This window comes from Pteropus medius, unplaced genomic scaffold (genome assembly GCF_902729225.1).
Source record: "Pteropus medius unplaced genomic scaffold, Ma_sr-lr_union100, whole genome shotgun sequence".
NCBI classification, from domain to species: Eukaryota; Metazoa; Chordata; class Mammalia; order Chiroptera; family Pteropodidae; genus Pteropus; species Pteropus medius.
Window position 1 is genome coordinate 1,400,510 of NW_024355203.1, and position 19,804 is coordinate 1,420,313.

At 33.7% G+C, this 19,804-nt stretch overlaps 1 protein-coding gene across 1 annotated transcript in view; it reads left to right on the plus strand.

Moving 5' to 3' along the window:
- The window catches only part of IL1RAPL1 (interleukin 1 receptor accessory protein like 1), a 1,227,390-nt gene that overhangs the window by 438,593 nt on the left and 768,993 nt on the right, over positions 1-19,804 (plus strand). The gene's annotated exons all lie outside the window — the stretch shown is intronic.

Below are 19,804 nucleotides of genomic sequence, written 5' to 3' on the forward strand. Positions count from 1 at the left end.
TCAGATAGGTATTTGTTTCATTTCTTCCACATCCATTCATCCTTGTCACCTTTCCTCTGGTGTGCTTTCTCTAGTCTAAGCTAAAGTATTCTCTCTTGGGTCTGGAGCCTATCTCCAAATCCTCTCTTTCAACTGCCTATATTTTTTGTCAGCACCTAAATATATTCAAATCTCCTCCATGTAGAAGAAGAGAAAAAAAATTTATTTTGTCCATCCTGACTGTGTTCTCCCAACTTCAACAGAACCTCGTGCTTACATCTCTGACCTCACCTTCTAGTTTGTTTTACTGGATCTTTTTTCTCTATCTACCCTTTAAGTACACCTTAGCTCTCTATCCTAATTCCTCTTTTCACTCTAAAAATGCAAGATATCTAGCACAGTTCATGATGCATATTAATTTCTCAATATATCATAGATGATTGAATGAAAGAGTTAAAGAATGCATTTCTTTGCCCCCACAAATCCTGTTTTCATTTTCTTTTGCTCTACCTCAAGACCAAATTTGATCATCTCATTTGAAGACTGTCGTCTCCCAGAACTCTTCCTCCTCAAACACTTTAATTTTTAACCCTAACCAAGTTCATATATACCTCCTCTATTAATTTCCCCAGATTCTTAGGATCAAATGTGATACTACAAATGTTAAAATAATTTTAAATCGAATATTCTGTAGATATGTCACATAGTGCTATTATCAATATTTTTCATTAAATATATATTGTGCATGTTAAATATTAAATTTAAGATGATTTTGATAGTTATTTATAAACATTAATTATTTTTAGTAGACAGTTATTATATAAGGTTACTTTCGCTTAGGATGAAATGAAAAAGTCTAGCTTATTTCAGAGTGTGTTCCAGATTTTTATAATGGAGTTAAATATGTCAAGTTTTTGGATTGCATATATGAAATATTTTACTATGGCAGCACATTTTTAATAAATATAAGTTTAATTTAGTCTCTGAAGAAAGTTAACCCATATTTATATACATTAATATAAATATATTTATACTTAAAAGTAATAGGTACCAATTGACCCATTGAACACTACTCTGAAAGTGGTTCACAAACTGTAAAACACTATATCAAACTATAAAGAAATTTTACTAATCAATTTGGAAATCATAACACCTGGTCTGATGAGCATACTTATCTTAAATGGAATAGATACAGAGTGTGATGATATACCACATTAAAGTTACAAGTGAATAGATTTCCTTGCAATTACAAGTCATATAGTGAAGGTAGATAACCTTTATATATTTCTGCCAACCAAGGAACAGTATAATTTTATGTATTGTAAATTTTATTTGTAATCTAGCCTTCAAAAAATGGATAAGGCACAGTAGTGTTTCTTGTTTGTTTGTTTGTTTGTTTTGATCCTATTGTGCGGTAGTTCTTCAGTTGTCATTTCAAAACCAAAGCTAAATTGTATACTAGGAACAAAAAAAAAAAAAACTTAAGATACAGCTACGTATCTGAAGTACTTTTAAAATTTGATTTTTTAAAAAATTTAGATATATAATAGCAGGAATTCTGAATACAAGGAATATGAGATGTAAGGAGAAAACGATTTTTAATCCATAATCTGCGTTGTGTATATTTTTATATGTAATTCATATCAACTTAATATAATGTTTTCAGACAAGGGAATGGTGTTACACTACAGTCAAAGGCAATAATACAGAAGTGAATTTCAAATGCAAAAGGAAACTAACTTCAATTTATCTGATTGGTTATAGGTAATTTGAATATTTTTCACTAGACCTGTAAAAGTATGAAATCAAATACCAGTATATTTTTCCAGAAAATTAAAAAAAAAATCTTGAGTGAATTTTTGACATGACATAGAGCAGCCATGCCTGCGTTCTATTTTCTTGAAAGGGCCTTGTTTTCCAGTGTTGTATAATTTTTCTCGACACTGAAGAGTGTCATAATGAAATACGAATTTAACAAAATGAATTCACTCTGGAAAAATTATGTATCATGATAAACACAAATCAGTTAAAGAAATACAAGAGAATGTATAATTAAGCACTAATTAAGACCAAGTAAATGGTTGCCTTAATGATTCAGTTATGGGATGGTAAGATTCTAGTATATGAATATTGCAATGGAAATTGAAAGCAAAATATGTGGAGACAATTTCTTAAAGTAATAACAGTACTAGGAGGTGTGCTTATTGTCAAGAAATAATAAAAGAAATAAAATTTTAAACAATAAAAATTCATATTGATTTGATTTTATGTTGTATAAATTCTCTTTACAACTCTATCGTGTATTTTATTGATCTAGTACATTTTGGACTTTTAGCACATTCGTGTTTGATTTCATTAAGCTTCCCTTTTAATTTTTGCCTTCGTTTTTTCCTTTTCTCTTTTTATGAATCCCCTGACCCCAGATTCTATTGTCAAGCTCGTGCATTTTCGTATTTCATGGATGACATCAGGAATTTTTTAAAATTCTGCATGATTTCTGCAGAATAAATTTCAAGGACTTGTTCACTTCCTAAGTTTTGCGATTACTGTATCCACATGAGTTCAGAAAACTTCTATAGGCACCTCTTGTTCTGCTCCCTGAGTCTTGATGTGGAAGAGCTACATGTAGGCCTAGTGTTTGGTAATAGTGTGAGTGACATGGGTGGATAGGGTCTCTAGTCTCTTGTCTTCTTAGCTTATCTCTGCCAGAATGGAACCTCTGCCCTGTGGTTAGATGGGATCAGGTGAGCAGTGCCCAGTTCCAGTATTCTCAGCCTGTCTCACCTGGACTAGAGCCTCTGCCCTGTGAGTGAGGGCCAAGTGGAGGAAGAAAACCCCATTCTCTCAGCAGCACTTAACAGGAAATGAGCCTTTGTACCACCACAGCATGGAACTGCAGGGGATGAGAATGCTGGTGTCCCACCCATCTTGAGAAGATAACATAGCCCTTGACTGAGAGCTGGGGAGAGAGGGAGCCCCATTTAGTTCACAGCACTTGCCCAAGTTGGAGCTTCCATCATCATGCTGAGAGATGTGGAAGGAGGAGGGAGGGATCAGGTGATAACTCAAGTGCCACAGACTCTCCCTGTTCTTACTGGGATTTAGTCATTTCTTGAATAAATATTTCTTCATTTTCTGTGTCTCCTTAGGATCATTTGCTATATGCCCTTAAGACAATTGAAACACTTGGCTTTTTGCACATGTTTTAATAATTTTTACCAGTTACAATTGTTTCCTGAGTACAATTGTTTCCTCAGTGGGACTACAGAGCTCCTTATACTGCCATTCTGGAGTGAGAGGTCCTCCATGCTGTATTTTAAAGGCCTTCTAGAATCCTTGTTGCATCAATTTGAAAATACTTATAGTGTTAAATATTTCTGTATGTTTCGTGCTACTAGTAAGAAAAATAACAAGAATTTCCAAACATCCTTGACTCAAATTAAGAAATAGTACACACTCAAAATAAAACATTAATGTCTTAGTGAAATGAAGAAAATGCTAGCTTCTCAATCACCATTGCATTCAGGCTCGGTTGTTTAAGTGAAAGAAAATATTTCCTTATTGTTAGGCTGGAATGCTTTCATTATTGCACTGTTCCACCAAACAGCTTGCTTTATACCAGTAAAGAGCCTAGCTACAATTTAAGATGAATGCAAATAACATTGTTTATAATACAGATCACAGGGTGGGAGGGAGAACTGTTTATATAATTTTCTCCCCCTCATCGACTTTCACTCTTAGAGCATAGAGTAATGTTGGAATCAGATTGCTTAGCCTTAAATCCTGGTTTCACCACCATGTGCTATGGCCTTTGAAACAGTTACTTTAAACTTTAATTTTCCATTTAAAAAATGAAAGTAATAATAGAACATAATTTTAGGGTTTTTATGAGGATTATAGGTAATTTATCATTCATATAAAGTGCTAAGCAATTCCTGATGTATAACACATATATGTGTAATAATAATCTATGATGTATAATAATTAGTTTAACATGTAATAAAAATGAGAAATCATAAAATTGTTATTATCCTCTTAGCAGCTTGACATAATCAATGGAAAATTGAAGTCTGCAAACTTTATTGTTTAATGAAGTATAGATTTGAGTAATAGAGAAGAATTTTCTAACTGTTCTTATATTCACTGGTTTCGGTTTACTGGATTTTCTTAAACCTTTTATATTTCTAATACTACTTCTCTACAAGAATACATAATAATTTTTTATTAAATGTTAATCTACATAAAAATTACTTTATCAATATAAACTAAGCAATGAAACTCTTGATGCAGGATGATTTTATAACCTTCACTTCTATCAGTTGCATATTTTTTTAAGAACTGAAATTGTTTTTTGTATACCTACCATGTAGTATCTGAAATGAGATGAGTATATGAGGCTTTCTTCCTTCTGCTAGTCATTGAGTGGCTTTTACCCAACCTCCTTCTATTGCGCCAGGCACTCCACTGGGCATTTGAAATGTAGAAATGGTTTCTTCAGCTGAAAAAGAGAGAGAGTCATGAAAGCAAACCACTAGGATAAATTTGGTAAGTACTGTTGGAGGGATACCTGCAAAGTATTGTAGAAACACAATAAGCAGACTCCTTGGAAAAGCTTTAAAGAGGACAGGAAGGAGACGACATCTGAGGTTCTCTATCAAAACCAGTGAAGGATTTTCCAGGTATAATGAGATGCACAGAGGCCGTTTCTGGCATAGAGAACAGATATAAAAGCATAAAATAATTCAAGTGCTAGTGTTCAAGAGATGCAGAAAAGTTCAGGTATTTTGAAAGTGCAGTGAATGAAATGAGAAGGATAATGGGATGGGACAGAAGGGGCAGGTCAAAGCCAGGTTGTAAAGAACTTCTATGCTTTTTCAAAGAGTTTGGACCGCATTCTGTAGGCAAAGGGAAGCCAGGGAGGATTTTAACCAGTAAGAATGACATGATCAGTTAGGTCTTTAGAATAGTAACTCTGACTACATTGTGAATGATTGAAGGACATGGTGCTTACATTTCTATTGTAATGGTCTAAGTTAGGATAAGTCGAAGCTGGCTAAAAATGGTTATATACAAGATAGCTTTTCTATTCCATGCAATAGTATTTCCTCCCTAATCTCTCATCTTTCCCAGCAAATACATTTAGTTTCATTTTATAAAACTGGTAAAGCTATTATGATTCAACCATCCATCTTTCTTTGCTTAGCCAGCTCAGGCAAATTGCTTTAATAATGTCCATATTATAAGGGAAGCATATTCCCATTTGGGAAATATGTATCAGGTGCCTTTGAAATTGTGTATTTCAGTACAATGAGGAAATTGAAATCAAATACAAAGTGAAATGTTTTGAAATGTTGTTACTAATAATATTATGTACTACCTACATAATGTAATATGGATTTAGAAGAAATAAAGTTAATTTTGTGTTTATTCTGCCCTAATAATGAGAGAAAATGGTTAATATTTGGGAAGTTAATCTGATGTGTAGGTTGTTTTAAAGCGAGCTCTTCCAAACAAAGAAGTTTAATGAGAAAAATACACTGATGCATACATATGATAATTACTTCATTTGGTAGTTGAGATTTATGTATGTCTTTTAAAATGATTTCCAATGGCTTTTTCTAATCCATTCCATTGTTATTTTCAGCTACAGATTGTTGCCATTGTCACTTAATGACACACTAAACACATTCACCAAACATGCCCTTTTTTCTTCAGATTTTTCCCGCAGAACACACATACGCATAGACACACACACATCCCACACCTTCTTTCCATTATTATTTTTCAGAGAAGATTATGATCTCTGTCATGCTATTCTGTTATAGCATACATTTTTTATAGCAACTAATTTTCATTTCTTACCTATTTCCCCTATGCTGGAGAGTGCTTTTAAAATTGTTCTGTTTTCCTGAACATTACTAATAACAGCCCCACTAGCCATCGTGGATGTTGCCATCAAGTTAACACATGGGGTATGTAGATTTACAGTAAGAATGAAATTTTATTAGAGATAATAGCTCTTACATTGCTCAAGAACAGATCACCCCATGACCATCTGGTCCTAGATCAGTTCATTTCTCTTATAAGTCAGGAATTAGTTAGTGGTTTTTGGAGTACACGGGATGTGAACCATGCCTAGAAGCTTTGTCATATGTTGGATTGTCTTGAAATTTATGAATCTTTCTATTATCTTTGGGGGAGATATTTTTGAATGCTTAGTAGTAGAAAACACATTTCTTTATATTCTCATGTTTCCTGAACACTGTTAGAATGAAAAAAAATTTTTTTTTCATTTTGACATCTTACTTTTAATCGTCACAAGCACTAAAATAATATAGGTTGCTTCTAGACTAAGTATATTGTTGTCTGGCCTACACTGTGATTCTAGAGCCATAATTTTGTTTTTACTATATTAGCCTTAGAGTATTTATAATTTTCTCTGAAGCAGCAAATATCAGCACCCTAATTAACATCTTCCACCATTTCTCTCCTGTACTTGAGAATTTGGCAGCACTGCAAATTGAACAGAGGCTAAGATACTAAACATGGACTTGACACAGATGGACACCAATTGTCTTGCATGGCCTTGGAGTTCTTCCAAATTTATTTTGTGCAGTAATTCCCCTGGATCCTGCTTCCCACCTCCCAATGCTAAGTTTCCCCGTGCTCGAGCCTGAAACATCATGTGCCAAAGTTAGCAAATAGTCACATCAGTCTGGCCCTTCTGGTACCTTTAATGTGGGATGAGGTTGTGATTGGTAGTATGAAAAAGTATGTGAATACTTCAGAGTTATTAATATTCTTGCTGTATACTTGGTACACTCTGGAAAATAGGTGTTTGATAATTTGTAAAATAGTGGAAAATATACTATAAATGATTTTAATATAGAAAATTAAAATATTAACTTATGAAGTTAATAATAGCTTGATGTTAATCAGAGCTTTTATTTGTGTCTTTATTTACATATCTAACTATATTTCACAAAAATTCAGAGCCCTACAATTTTATAGGGAATATTACCTATTACATCAGATATAGTCAGAAATCAGTATTAGTCTATAAAATATACTTTATATTTCTTAAATTTAAAAGAATGAAAATCATATTACCATGTATTGAAGAGATTGGATGTGCATGAAGATTCAAAAAGAAATACTAAAACTTTTCAGGGCTTGAGAAGTCCTGCTAGGTAATCCAATTGAAGTCTCCATCATAAATGAGTTCTCCATTTGTGTTATTTGTGTTTGTATTTGGGTTGTAAGAATGAGAACTGGCCTCTGCCTACCTTAAAAGAAAATATGTAAGAAGAGGGTCTTGAGTCAGTCACAGAGTTGTTTGCTGTCTATCACAGGTCTCAAGGATGGACAGGAAAAGAACATTTCTAGGAAGTGCAGTAACAGAGTTTGATGAATTGTGTCTCTAGAACATTCTAATCAAGATAAACCTCTTCTAACCATTTCCCCTCAAATTCTCAAAGGAGTATCTGATTCTTATGCTGAGTTTGATTCTTACGCACATCCCTTGTCCTGGCATGGGGACGCTATGGTTGACACTACCACTAGGATCCCATTAATTGAGAAATGATGTTGCTTGTCTTCTTTTTTTTTTTTTTTTTGCTTGTTTGTTTCCAGCTGCTGAACTACATTCCTGCCTGTGTTTCTTCTCTTTATGTCTTTAAATGGAGCAGGATGCAGAACTTCTTCCCTGCTGAAATGAATATGTAATTCTTTTTGATTTTTGAGAATTTATAAACTGAAACAAATGATCTTCAGAAAACAAGCAAATGATGCTAATAAGCTTTGTCATCTCAGCTCTCTCTGTTTATTATCCCCACTGGAATTGCTAGTTTCTGTTCTAGGAATCTACTTTTATTTAGATGAGATAAATCTATGTAATTTGATTGGAAGTATGTTTGGGTTGGTACCAAGGTTAGAAATGAGTGGATATTTCTTCTATTTCCGAATCAGATTCCTGTCTTTAAGAATTCTTTTCATGTATCATGTCCCCCCACCCCAATTCCATTTCTGAGTCTGAGTAGTACTTCAGTAAACATTTATTTAGGCCTACTATTTATCAGTCCAGAAATGGCGGGGTTTTTTGTCACATGTGCCAACTCTGACAAATCGATAAAGGCTTATGGGGTGTGGTGCTGAGATTTGTGAGGAAATGGACAATAGAATCAATTAACAGCATCTGTCATGAATGAAGAAAGGGAGTTAGTTATGGGTACACCTCCCGCACACTGTCATTTTCTCTTCTAGACACTAAGAGGTGAGACGATAAACTCAATGCGGTCCAGCTGTTGAGATTATTATAATCTAATTGGAAAGACTGGAGCTCAGTATCCTGGTTAGGAAGTCCCATGGTCTTTTAGGTGAGCAGAGATGACCCAGATAAGGCCGTGATCCTGGAAATGGAAAGAATGCCATGGATAAGTGGATATTTTAGTTGTTACAGCTGGAAGGATGCTGTCGCTACCCTAGCATTATAGGCACATTCTTTGGTCACTAGAACATTAAAAAAGTGAAGCTATGTCTTTTTGCCATTTTTTTTTTTTTGCCTGAAGTACTTTCACCAGTTTTTCTAGTTCTATCCTTAGGGGACACTCCCTTGTCTTTCCATTGTCTTCAGTGTGGTCTTACAAGATACAAATGCTGGGTCTCACCAGCGTGGGAGTCTGTTCATTAATAGTCTTTTCTCTGTCCTCAGCCAATTTCTATTTTAATGTATGACTCCCATCCAGTGACCTGCATCAGGATAGTTAACTAAAGTAGGTATTATGGGCAAAAAAATGGTAGAACTTTACCTGGCTCAAGGACTCACCTTTTCCCACTTACATGGATTCTCTGACTCCTTGTTAAGGAAAAGAAAATTGTTCTATAGACTCTTGTCATCATTGGCTTATGATATAAGTAAGCCTTAACTATAAAAGGAAAGTGGTAGTTACAGTTTTAGAGTCTCAAATTACTGATGCTTGATTCATAAATGAGGTGAGTAATGTAGAGTTCTTTACTTTCAGAAACTTCTGATCTCCTTCTGGTGGGGATGACGTAAACTAATTTTGAGCTTATCTGATCTAAACTCTAATCCTGTAATTTAATCAGTCCCTTTAGCTTTAACTCAGTCTCATTTGAAGATTGCTTTCTTTTTGAGATTCCTATACTTTTCTCTAGAATAGTATCTGAAGTATGGAGAAGTGGCTTTCATGATATTGCATCATTGAGAGGAATTGGACCACCTCACCTCATGCTGATTATTGGGGGAGTCATGGCAAAATCCATCTGTAGGGTGTTCTGCTAGCATCTGCTGATCGAAATTATCAGTTGGTAAAATTCATAGTTTAGAATTTGTGAGCTCAGTGAAGGCCTTCTAAAGATCTTTGGCTTATTCAGCCACTCTCAACCTAGTCCTAATAGTGTCTGCCTTGTCTTCCATCTTTCTCGAAGATAGACTATTTGTCTATTGTAATGTTACCAGGCCCTCTTTACAGTGAGCCCAGTGACTGGCCTATTAAAACTGAAGAAGGCCTGGGAGGGCAAACTAAGTCATCTCTGTGCCTAATCGCGTCAGTCTGCTTTCTAAGCTGAGTTATAAGTGCTTGTATTTCCACAGTCATTCCACACAGCAGTTTCCTCCTAGTTTCAAAATAGAGACAGAACTGTTCTTATTACTTCTCATAATTTATGAAACAGTCTTCTTCTTGACTGAAGCTTAAAAAGAGGATATAGAGATATGCATCTCCCTCACCTGTATCTGTTTCTTGTTTTCTACCCACAAGCCTCCAGGAAAAAGAAAAAAAAAATCACACTTATAGTATTCAAAACTTTTAATCTTATTACATTATCATTAGATAATAGAAATTATAGACATTTTATTAAGTTGCTTTCTTTATGGTATCTATCAACTTTATATCTTATTCACTCTCACTAAGGCTTCAATCTGTTACGTGTAATGTATTGCAATAATTTTTAACATGTTTCTTGCCTCATTTTCTCTTCCCATTCCAGGCTATTTTGCATTCTGTTGCCAGACTATTCTTCTGATCACTCTGTTTGGATTATACCATCTTTTTTTCTTTAAGACACTCTAGAATTATGTTTCATCATTTACTCAGTATTTTCTTTCAGTCCTGTGCCTGCTGAGTCTTAAAACTCTTTTCTTCTTCTTGTAATTTTTTAAGGACATACCCCTAAATTTATTCCTTTTTCGTGCCTTTGTTTAATCATATTTTCTCTTACTAATAAGATATCCATCACTATATGTTTCTTCAGAGCCTAGCTTTAGACCCACCTGAGTGAAACTGACTCCCTTTATAATTATACTTCTTCTAAGGGATTATGACAAAATTTCATAAGTAAAACATATCTTGAAGTGCCATCATAGGTTTTGGTATTCTCTTTTTTCTTTGCATATATCTTTCCTCTTAACTCAATTGGAAACATCTTAAATAATTATATTTACTGTTTTTCTTCATCTTTCACGGTGTCTAATGGGCATTATTAAGCATTAAATATTTACTTTTTTAAACAAAATTGAATCGATATATTTTTTTAAAAGGTACATACAGAAAAACATGGGGTTGGATGAAAGGAATGTTGCTATCTTATGCTGTTCTTTAGATTTATTTTCTATGTTTTTATTAATAAGCATGTACTATTCTTATAACTTAAAATTGTGTCAGTTCAATACTGTAATTGAATTTTACTGTGTTCCAAACAGACTGCACAAAGTTTTATTTATAAAACACCAGTAAGTCTGTAATTAATCATAAAGCAGTATTTTTGTTTTTGTTGTTCATTTCTAAACATTTTATCTACATTAACTTATAATATTTGAAACATGCTGCTTCTCAACTGTGACCATGATTATTCACTTATATTTATATTACATCATTGAAGAGAGTCTCTCAGTTTCTCATTATTCAGTTTTAAACTAAATCAACCTGACATGAATTTAATAAAATTAGAGTTATTTGGAACAGATGGTACATCAGAGATTTGAACCCAGGCAAACAAGATCTGGTAGATTCTGTAAATCATCAAGGATTTTTACTTCAATTAATGGCCATGTTACAGTTTTCTTACAAAACTTTAAGGATTTAGATATAACACTACCCTTAGATTTTATGTATATAAAAGGAGAATATTGGTTTGAATGATATCTTGTGTCTTTCTAGTTGATACATTCTATAGTTATATGATCACTTGACCAGTTTGTCAGCTCTTTCCCTTTATAGTCCATTGAAATTTCTGAAATACAAAGAGATTACTCAATACTTTTATTGTCCAAGAGGCAAAGTGTTTTCCATGTCTAAATATTTCTGGATGTTATAGAGAAACACAACATTTGTGAGTCCCACTAACTTCAGTAGAGGGATTTCTCTAAAGAGCAATGTACCAGTTTGATTAAAGAGGATAAGAACTGTACTCAGAATTTACCTTGGTTGAAAAAGAGGAATGATGCATTCCTTATGAAGGAATACTTAATTATCTTCTCTTGGAATAAGATGTTCTTTAGCTCTAAACTAAACTAAAAATTCTGAAGAAAATGCTAGAATAAAACACTACTGCAAATGTCAAATTTATGGCATAGGTTTGCCATTTTCTCATCAAATTTAGACCAATCTTGATGATAGTATAAGAATAATATGTTTTCAAGAATGAAGTGTTCTTGTTTAATTTCTACATAGTAAAGGTATATAAACGAGATTTTTGTCTTAATATTTGGATACACAAGTCAACTTTGAAATGTGTTTCATTGTTGTTAAGAAGAAAAAAATAGGTGTACTAATCCTGGAGTTGGGCAATACCCAAGACTGATTCATAGAAGAAAAATCTGTCTGAGATAAATCTATTTCAGGGCCCTTTCTCTCTAGGTACATCATTAATAAAAAGATCATGACTCCTATTATCTTGCTTTTTAAAAATTATTTTCACTGGAGTGTAGTTTAAACTGTACATCTCACATGTTACAAACATCTAAATATAACAAACATATCTAAATATTACAATTACTAAGTGATTTAATCTAGTGAAAAACAAGTCTACTGAAGTGCCTAATAAGAATAAAGAGATTGAATCAGTTGGAAAGATTTATTAAAAATCACATTGAAATGCTTAAAAGTGTGACTCTTTTTTTTCCTAATTTTCTTTTATTTTTATTTAAGTATCGTCGATATAGAATATTATATTAGTTTCAGGTGTGCAATATAGTGACTCAACATTTATATATACCTTATAATGTGATCACCTCCTTAAACCTAGTAATCATCTATCATCATGCAAACTTATTACAATATTACTGACTACATTCCTCTCTACCTTTTTTACCCATCCTCCACGACCTTACCCTTTGGCAACCATCAGTTTCTAATTTTCAAAAGAAAATACTTCGCCTTTTTCTATAATCATTGTTTTCAACGTTCTAACTTCATTTTAGTAATCAATATTAACATTGTATATTTTGCTGATAATCTTTTTCTTAAGGTATCTTCTTCTGCCCTTCTGTACATAGTCTCCTTCATTAAAAATGAAGTATCTACCAAGATACCATAGGAGAAAAGTTCAGAAAGATAAGAGGGAATTTCAGTGTATACCTAGCTCTAAACAGTTATTACTACCATCAAGGCATAAAGCCATGTGATGCATATCACAAAGTCAGTATTTCTTCTGGTGTACATTTTCCTATATTTTAATAACTTATGCCAGGCAACGTCTCTTTATTTTAAATCTCTGGGTATAATTTTCAACCAGGAAAGTAATTTTTCCCTCCCATTCCTTGTGAAAGCTCATCTTTATAGTTGGAGATCTAACTCTGATTATAGTGTTTTTATGATGGGTTTTCACTTTATTCATGTATTCATTCATTTATTAACAAACATTATTATTCATATACCATAGGTCTAAACTTCATTAGTCATGAAACATAGAAAAATTCATAGCATTATCTCTCCTTTGAAGCATGTATTTTTTTTCTTTTTATGGAAGAAGACAGAGGAATATATTTTTAAACTGCGGCATCATAAATTAGATTGTTCAAGTATATGAAAGGAAAATGAAAATCAGAGAAGGGGAGAGACCACTTGTAGTTGTGTTGTGGATTTGAAAAGATGTTATTGATGAGGTGATCCTGAAGGATTACTGAGGATATTCCATGCAGCTAATGTTGATGGGGCAAAGACAGGCAAGAATACTCCAAGTAATGTGAAAAGAATTTGCAAAGAAGTAATGTGTTCTGGCTGTGAAAAGACTTTTCAGGATATCTTGACTCAGATGGAAATGTTAAGATTAGCGAATAAAATGGTAAATATAGAGATGGTAATGAATGGTCTTGAATGCCATGTTAAGGAATTTAAACTGTATCTTAACAGATTACGGAGGATTTTGAGCAACTGCACAATTAGGTTATTCTAATGGGAGTGTGCAGAATTGGCTGGGTGAAAAAGACCAAAGGAGAAAAAGGTCAGTTTAAAGCTGTTGAAACAGTCCAGTAAGAAATGATAAGAAAACCTATCAAGTGAGTGGAGATTAAAGAGTAAGAAGCAAATCAGGATATACTGAGAGGCCATGGTAGTCAGTTTGATGGCTTATGGAGATAGCAGAGAATATTGGAGCAATCACAAGAGAGGACAAATCTGGGGAGGAATACTGTTTAGTTTAAGACATCCCACATTTAAAGTGCCTGAGTTAGAGAAGTATTAAACATTTAGGAAGAGGGAGTGGTGTTCATAAATCTGGAAAGCGCAGAGGTATAGACTAATCCATGGGAGAGTCTGAGCTGGGATTAAGAGTAGATGAATTATGTAGAGAAAGAAGAAAAGCCATCCCAGGCTAAGACCCTGCAGAGCTTCAACGTAATGAACAGCATGCAAAAAAGAGAGGTTTGTCAATCATGGTTCCAAAAAGTTAAAGCAGCTGAACGTATGTAACTAATATTTCATCCATTTGAGAGTGGCCTTGTCTCTTCATATGCTTGCAAATAGAATCCTAATCACATATGATTGTAACCAGATAAGTTTGATTAACCAGAAAAAAATAAGTCATGACATATATTTGAAGGCCAATAAGAGTTATGAATCAGTGTCTCACAGATGAGCTGTCACCTAGTCGCAAGCACATTTTATTCCATGAAGATTCAAAGTGTTAACTTATTTTACTCATGATAACAATTTACTTCCTACCAAAATTCCATGGAGAGATAATAGATTATTATTTATTTTATACTGAGTATAGACCATGAAGATTAAAAATAGTTCATGAATAAAGGGAATAGAAACTCTATACGTGGGATTTTATGTAATTATGGTAACAATCCCTTGAAGATATTGTGATCTGTTATGTAAATATGTGTAATTATGATAATTTTAAAACCCATGTTATTCACTCAGTAGTTTAACAGCTCCTTTACAAAATAGAACTCAGGAGGAGTATAGCAATACTTTCCAAAAGGAAAATGAGAATGAATTTAAAATCTACTTTTATAAGAAAGTATTCAGTATTTAAAGATATATTTACCCGAATTTTGCATTCATACCAAGAAGTTCTGCTGTGATATAGATTGTTATTACTCAAGATAAGAGATGACATACGTGAAGACTGAATTTTGTTGATAAGTGGTCAGAATGAATTGATGATTCTCATAGGTTTTTCTGGACCACGGTTATTTTTTTTCCTGTTGTTCAATGGCCCATACATGAGTGCTATGACCAGAAATCTAAACTTTCAGAAGTAGAAACCCATTATCTACCTATTCATTCGTTGAATATTTATTCAGGACCAGACATGTGCTATTCATGGGGCTGAATTTGGGGACTGCTAAGATAAACAAAGCACATGTCCTACTATTACATGCCATCTAACAGGCAGAGGCAAATAGATAAATAAGGGTGTGAAAATAAGTCATAGGGGTTACCATTCACATTGTTGTAAAATAGGGAAGCCCTGAGTTTTACAAGTGTTATAATTGAAATATAAGTAGCATATAGAGAAGACACACAATTTTATATGAGTGGGTGGGACAAAGATCACTCAGGGTGAGCCAAGTTTTAATTATGTTTATTAGGTAACCAGAATGATAGGTGATGTGTGGGGGAGTATTTGGTATTTGTGTATGTGTATGCGTGTGTGCATGTGTATATAATGTGCACGTACGTAGAGGGTGCATAATTCTAGAATGAGGGAACAGTGTAAGGAAGTCTGGGAAGTTTAAATCTTCTTGGTATAAAAATAATTATTTCTGTTCAGATGGCTGCAAAGGAGAAGACTGGGGCAAAAAGCAAATGCCTAATCATCAATAGCAGCATTTTTTTTTTGCCATTTTTTTAAGATTTTTGGATATGATTTTGTTAAGTACTAGAGGGCTATTGAAAATGCATGAAATAAGATGACTTAATTTTTAATTTGAGAAAGATTACTCCAGCACTAATGTGAAGAAAGCAACAAAATCAATGTATTAATAATACGTTAATAATAACCAACATTCATTGGACATGTTCTGTGTGACACACATCCTGCTAATGCTTACTTGTATTATTCTATTTTGTGATTACAGCAACCCAATGAAGTAGGTATTATTATGTGACCTTAGATTGAAATCTAAGTATTAAGTTTATCAGACATCAATAACTATAGTATCATATGATAAATATTTGAAAAGAGAAAATGAAAGAGCCAATGAACAATCTGAGAAAAATATACAAACTTTTCATTCCTCTCAATTTTCATCTTTAATGTGATTATCCATTTTATATGAGAATAAGGGAAAAGGTGAAATAATGGATAGTTCTCAGATTTTTGGCTTAGATGTATGGTGATGTCACTGAGAAAGTAGAAGTAAAAGTAGTTCATTTGGAGAGAAGGTAATAAATGAAATTGGGATATTTGATTCTGAGTTGTCTGAGAACACTTCAGTGAAGATATTTAAGAGGAAGTTGGACACATGGATCTGAAGCTTCAAGAACAGATGTGGGTTGGGCACATGGGTTATCCACATGTAGGCAGTAGTGAAATTATTGGTTGTCTACAGGAGATATGATTTGAGAAAAAGACAAAGATTAAGAAAAAGCATCCATTGGCGTTCATACCGATATTTAGTGGACCAGCTGAGGGAAAAGCCCAAAAAAGGAGAATGAGAAGGAATAGTGAAGGCAGAAAAACAATAAGGGAAAAACCTGTTTTTCCCTAAATGTAAAGGTGAGATTCGAGAAAGGCCTAGTGTTCCACAGAATTCAAGTAAGGTGAAAGTGAAAGAGTCCATTCGATTTGAAAATTAAGTTATGAACGCCTTTGCTGAGAGCTTGTTCAGTAACGATATGCAAATAAATGAAAGCTACTTAGAGAAAAAGACAACGAGGCCAATAAAACAACTATGAACAATTCTTCCAAGAGCCCTCATAGTGAAGAAAAGAGAGATGGTGTTCAGAGTCTTTATTATTTGTTTTAGGTTTTTTTATTGCATGGTTTAGTTTTTGTTTTCTGTGCTAAGTATTTAAGCATGTTTATATACAGTAGAGGGCAGGTTGTTTATAACATGGTAGAAACTTTACCTGAAAAAAAAAATAGAGAAATCAGATTAAGAGCGAAGAAGGAGTAGATGGCTTTGATCTATAAATGAGACGAGGGTTCATCTTTATCTGAAGCAGGAAGGAGGAAGGATGGAAGGAAAGGTGGGTTCTGATATAAATGCATGCAGAAAGTTCTTAACATTATTTTTCAGCTAAAATCACAGAAAAAGTCATTTAAAACAGAACATAAAAAAGTACATTGCACTCAAAGGATACTTTGCTTCCTCTCAATTTTTCTTCTTCAGAGCAAATACTTTCTGCCCTAATATCCTGCTTACTTAGTATAAGAGTTAATCTATATTATCCAAGGGACCAGCAGGCTTTTTTTTTTGTTGTTCCCTAGAGAAGGACATTAGAAGAAACACAGTAGATTTTTCTGATCAATATAGCTCACTTTTTAGGAGGAAGTTGTTAATTTCTTTGAGTCATCGATTGTCTTTATGCTGTTTCAGAGAATGGCGCTGCAATTAGGAATGACACACGAATTGAAAAGATTATTACTCTGGTGTTAAATTGTTTAGTTCTAATTTTAGAAGCTCCATCGATCTCTGAAGAATTTCAAACCACCTATATTCTTTTTCTTAATGTTTATTTTTCAGTTAGAGTTGACATTCAATATTATTTTATATTAGTTTCAGGTGTACAGCGTAATGGTTAGACATTTATATAATTTATGAAGTGATCCCCCCGAATAGTCTAGTACCCACCTGGCACTACACACAACCATTGCAATAACACTGACTATGTCCCCTGTGCTGTACTCTACATCTCCATGGCCTCATCTATACTCTTATCATTTAGGAAGTAGATCTAGTATGTCATTGCCTTCTACTGTCAGTCATGTGGCTCAACTCTGTTTTAAAGAGTCCAAGTAGATGGTAGAAGATCTATTGTAGAAATCCAGAGTATAGACTACCTACTCTTTTGCAAAATCATATCTTTATAAGAGCTCTTATAAGATATTTGAAAGAAGAAGATATGAAACAGAATTTCTGTAACAAGCTTTGCCAAACTTTCAATTCTTGATTACCATGCTATCATCAATGTGTTCATAATGAGATGTTGCTAAACAGCCATTAACATGAGCCTCTGGCAATAAAATGTTGATTTCACAATGTCACAGTCATATATATAATTTTGAATCTTAGTCCTTTTATGATCTTACTGTTAGAAGTCATTTCTAAGTGAAGGTTACTTGGAAATGTGGTATAATTATCAGCCTCTGACTTTTACCACAATATTTCAGCTGTTCATAATGTCCTCATGAACAAAGGGTGACTGTGTAATCATTTGCTCAGGTTTAGATATTGTGCAGAAAATCCAAAATAACATTTAAAAACTCAGAACATTTTCAATAAAGTTGTAGTAGTTTTTGCTGAATTTAACCTAGTAAAATATATAACCAGTAAACATTTACAGGATAAGGTTAAAGTATGCTCTGGTAAAAAGATACTTTGGGGCAAACCAGCCATATTGCAGTTATTACCTATCACTCAGTTGAAACCAAATCATTGTCTGGCTTTGAGCAACCATATACCCTAATTGAAAATTCTATAAGCCATTCAGTGGCATACTTCCGGAGGGCTATAGAGTCTGTCTAGGTGAAATCAAATACCCAAAGAACATGACATTTTGGTCAATTGGCTTTTACCTACACCTAGAACCCTGTTCTGCCATGTATAAAAATTGTGACAGGTGTCATGAGACAGTACACAGCCATCAACAAAGCTGTACGATTGTCTACCTAATGTTCTCATCCTGATTTTTCTTTGCAGTTATGGGAATAAATATCTCTCTGAATTCTCAGAGCTTCAGCACAATTGATCTGGGACTAAGAGAATATAACATCTTTTCCTTTACATTGTTGATATGTACACACAAATATCCTTTCCACAGTTATATATTAAAGCCATCTCTATGTGCCTAACATAGTGTTAAATCTCCTATAGATATGCAAGAATATGACTATTATATAATCACTGTTCTTGTATTTGTGCATGCTGTGTATCACTTTCTCAGGGAGATTTTGATTTGCATTTGCTTACTAACATGGAAATCAATTAAAGGAAACTGGCAAGTATATACAGGGTGACAACTTGTTTTAAGAATGATGCAAATATTATTGAAAAAAACTTGCATTTATTTCTTTATATACTACTGATACATATATCCAAATTTAACTTCATGAAAATTTCAGGGAATAACACTCTAAATATCAGAAGAAGCACTCTCCTTAACAAATATGGCTTACATCAGCAAGCCCTGATAGTGAAAGCGCCAGCCCAGCCAATCCTGGTTGACCAAATGAGAAACCCATTTAGCATGCAGTAATAATTCATAGGAGATCATGGTACTAAATTCCTAAACATATTCATAGCCTGCATCAAAGTGAGGGGCTGCCCAAGTCAAATATAGAAGCATATACCTAAACAGATGGAATGTCACTGCTTGGCACATTTTTATTCAACGCTCCATATCTATGCAGCAGTGGCCAGCATGGTGTGTGCTACAAAGTTTGAGGACTTGCCTTGCCACCAATTAGCCAAGGGAACTTGGGAAGACCCCTTAAACTCCCTTGTTACCATAGTAATTTATGAGAAGAGAGGCTTGTACTAAATATTTTCTTATGTTCTTAATAAATAACAAGTTGGTTAGTACTAGCTAATAGTAAAGAAAATTATAACCCTGTCCTGTGATGAATATATAGAATATAGTGATTCAGATAAAGGTTATATACAAAAAACATCCTAAGAATTTTTTTCAGGAACAATAGACAAAATTTATATGAAAACAAAGAAAGTTAGTGGTAAAACCTTCTAAGGTAGTACTTATGTTTTCAGAGAGAAAGAGAGAGACCAGACAGATTCATCTTTTTGGGAAACAGGTAGCCAAGCAACTGCTCGAAAAGCCACCAAAGGGAGCCTTCTTCAAAGGGATGGGCACATCGCTGAGATAATCCCTGGTTTAGCCTTTGCCAGGCTTGCATCTCAGCACTTGCTTCTGTTTGAGCTATTATGTGCTGACTTCATCATGGGAACACTGAAATTGGGACATGACTACACATTTCATTACCAATGCTGCTTTCCCGAGCCATGGGAAAATAATATTTTTAAAAAAATCTGTACCTGCCAATTTAATAAAAAGGGGTATGCAATAGATAATCAAGTTGTCATTAGATTATTTATAGAACAAAATCGAGGATGAAATAGCCTTTGAATGAATAGAGGTATAAATTTTATCAATGAAATAAAACTAATTTAACT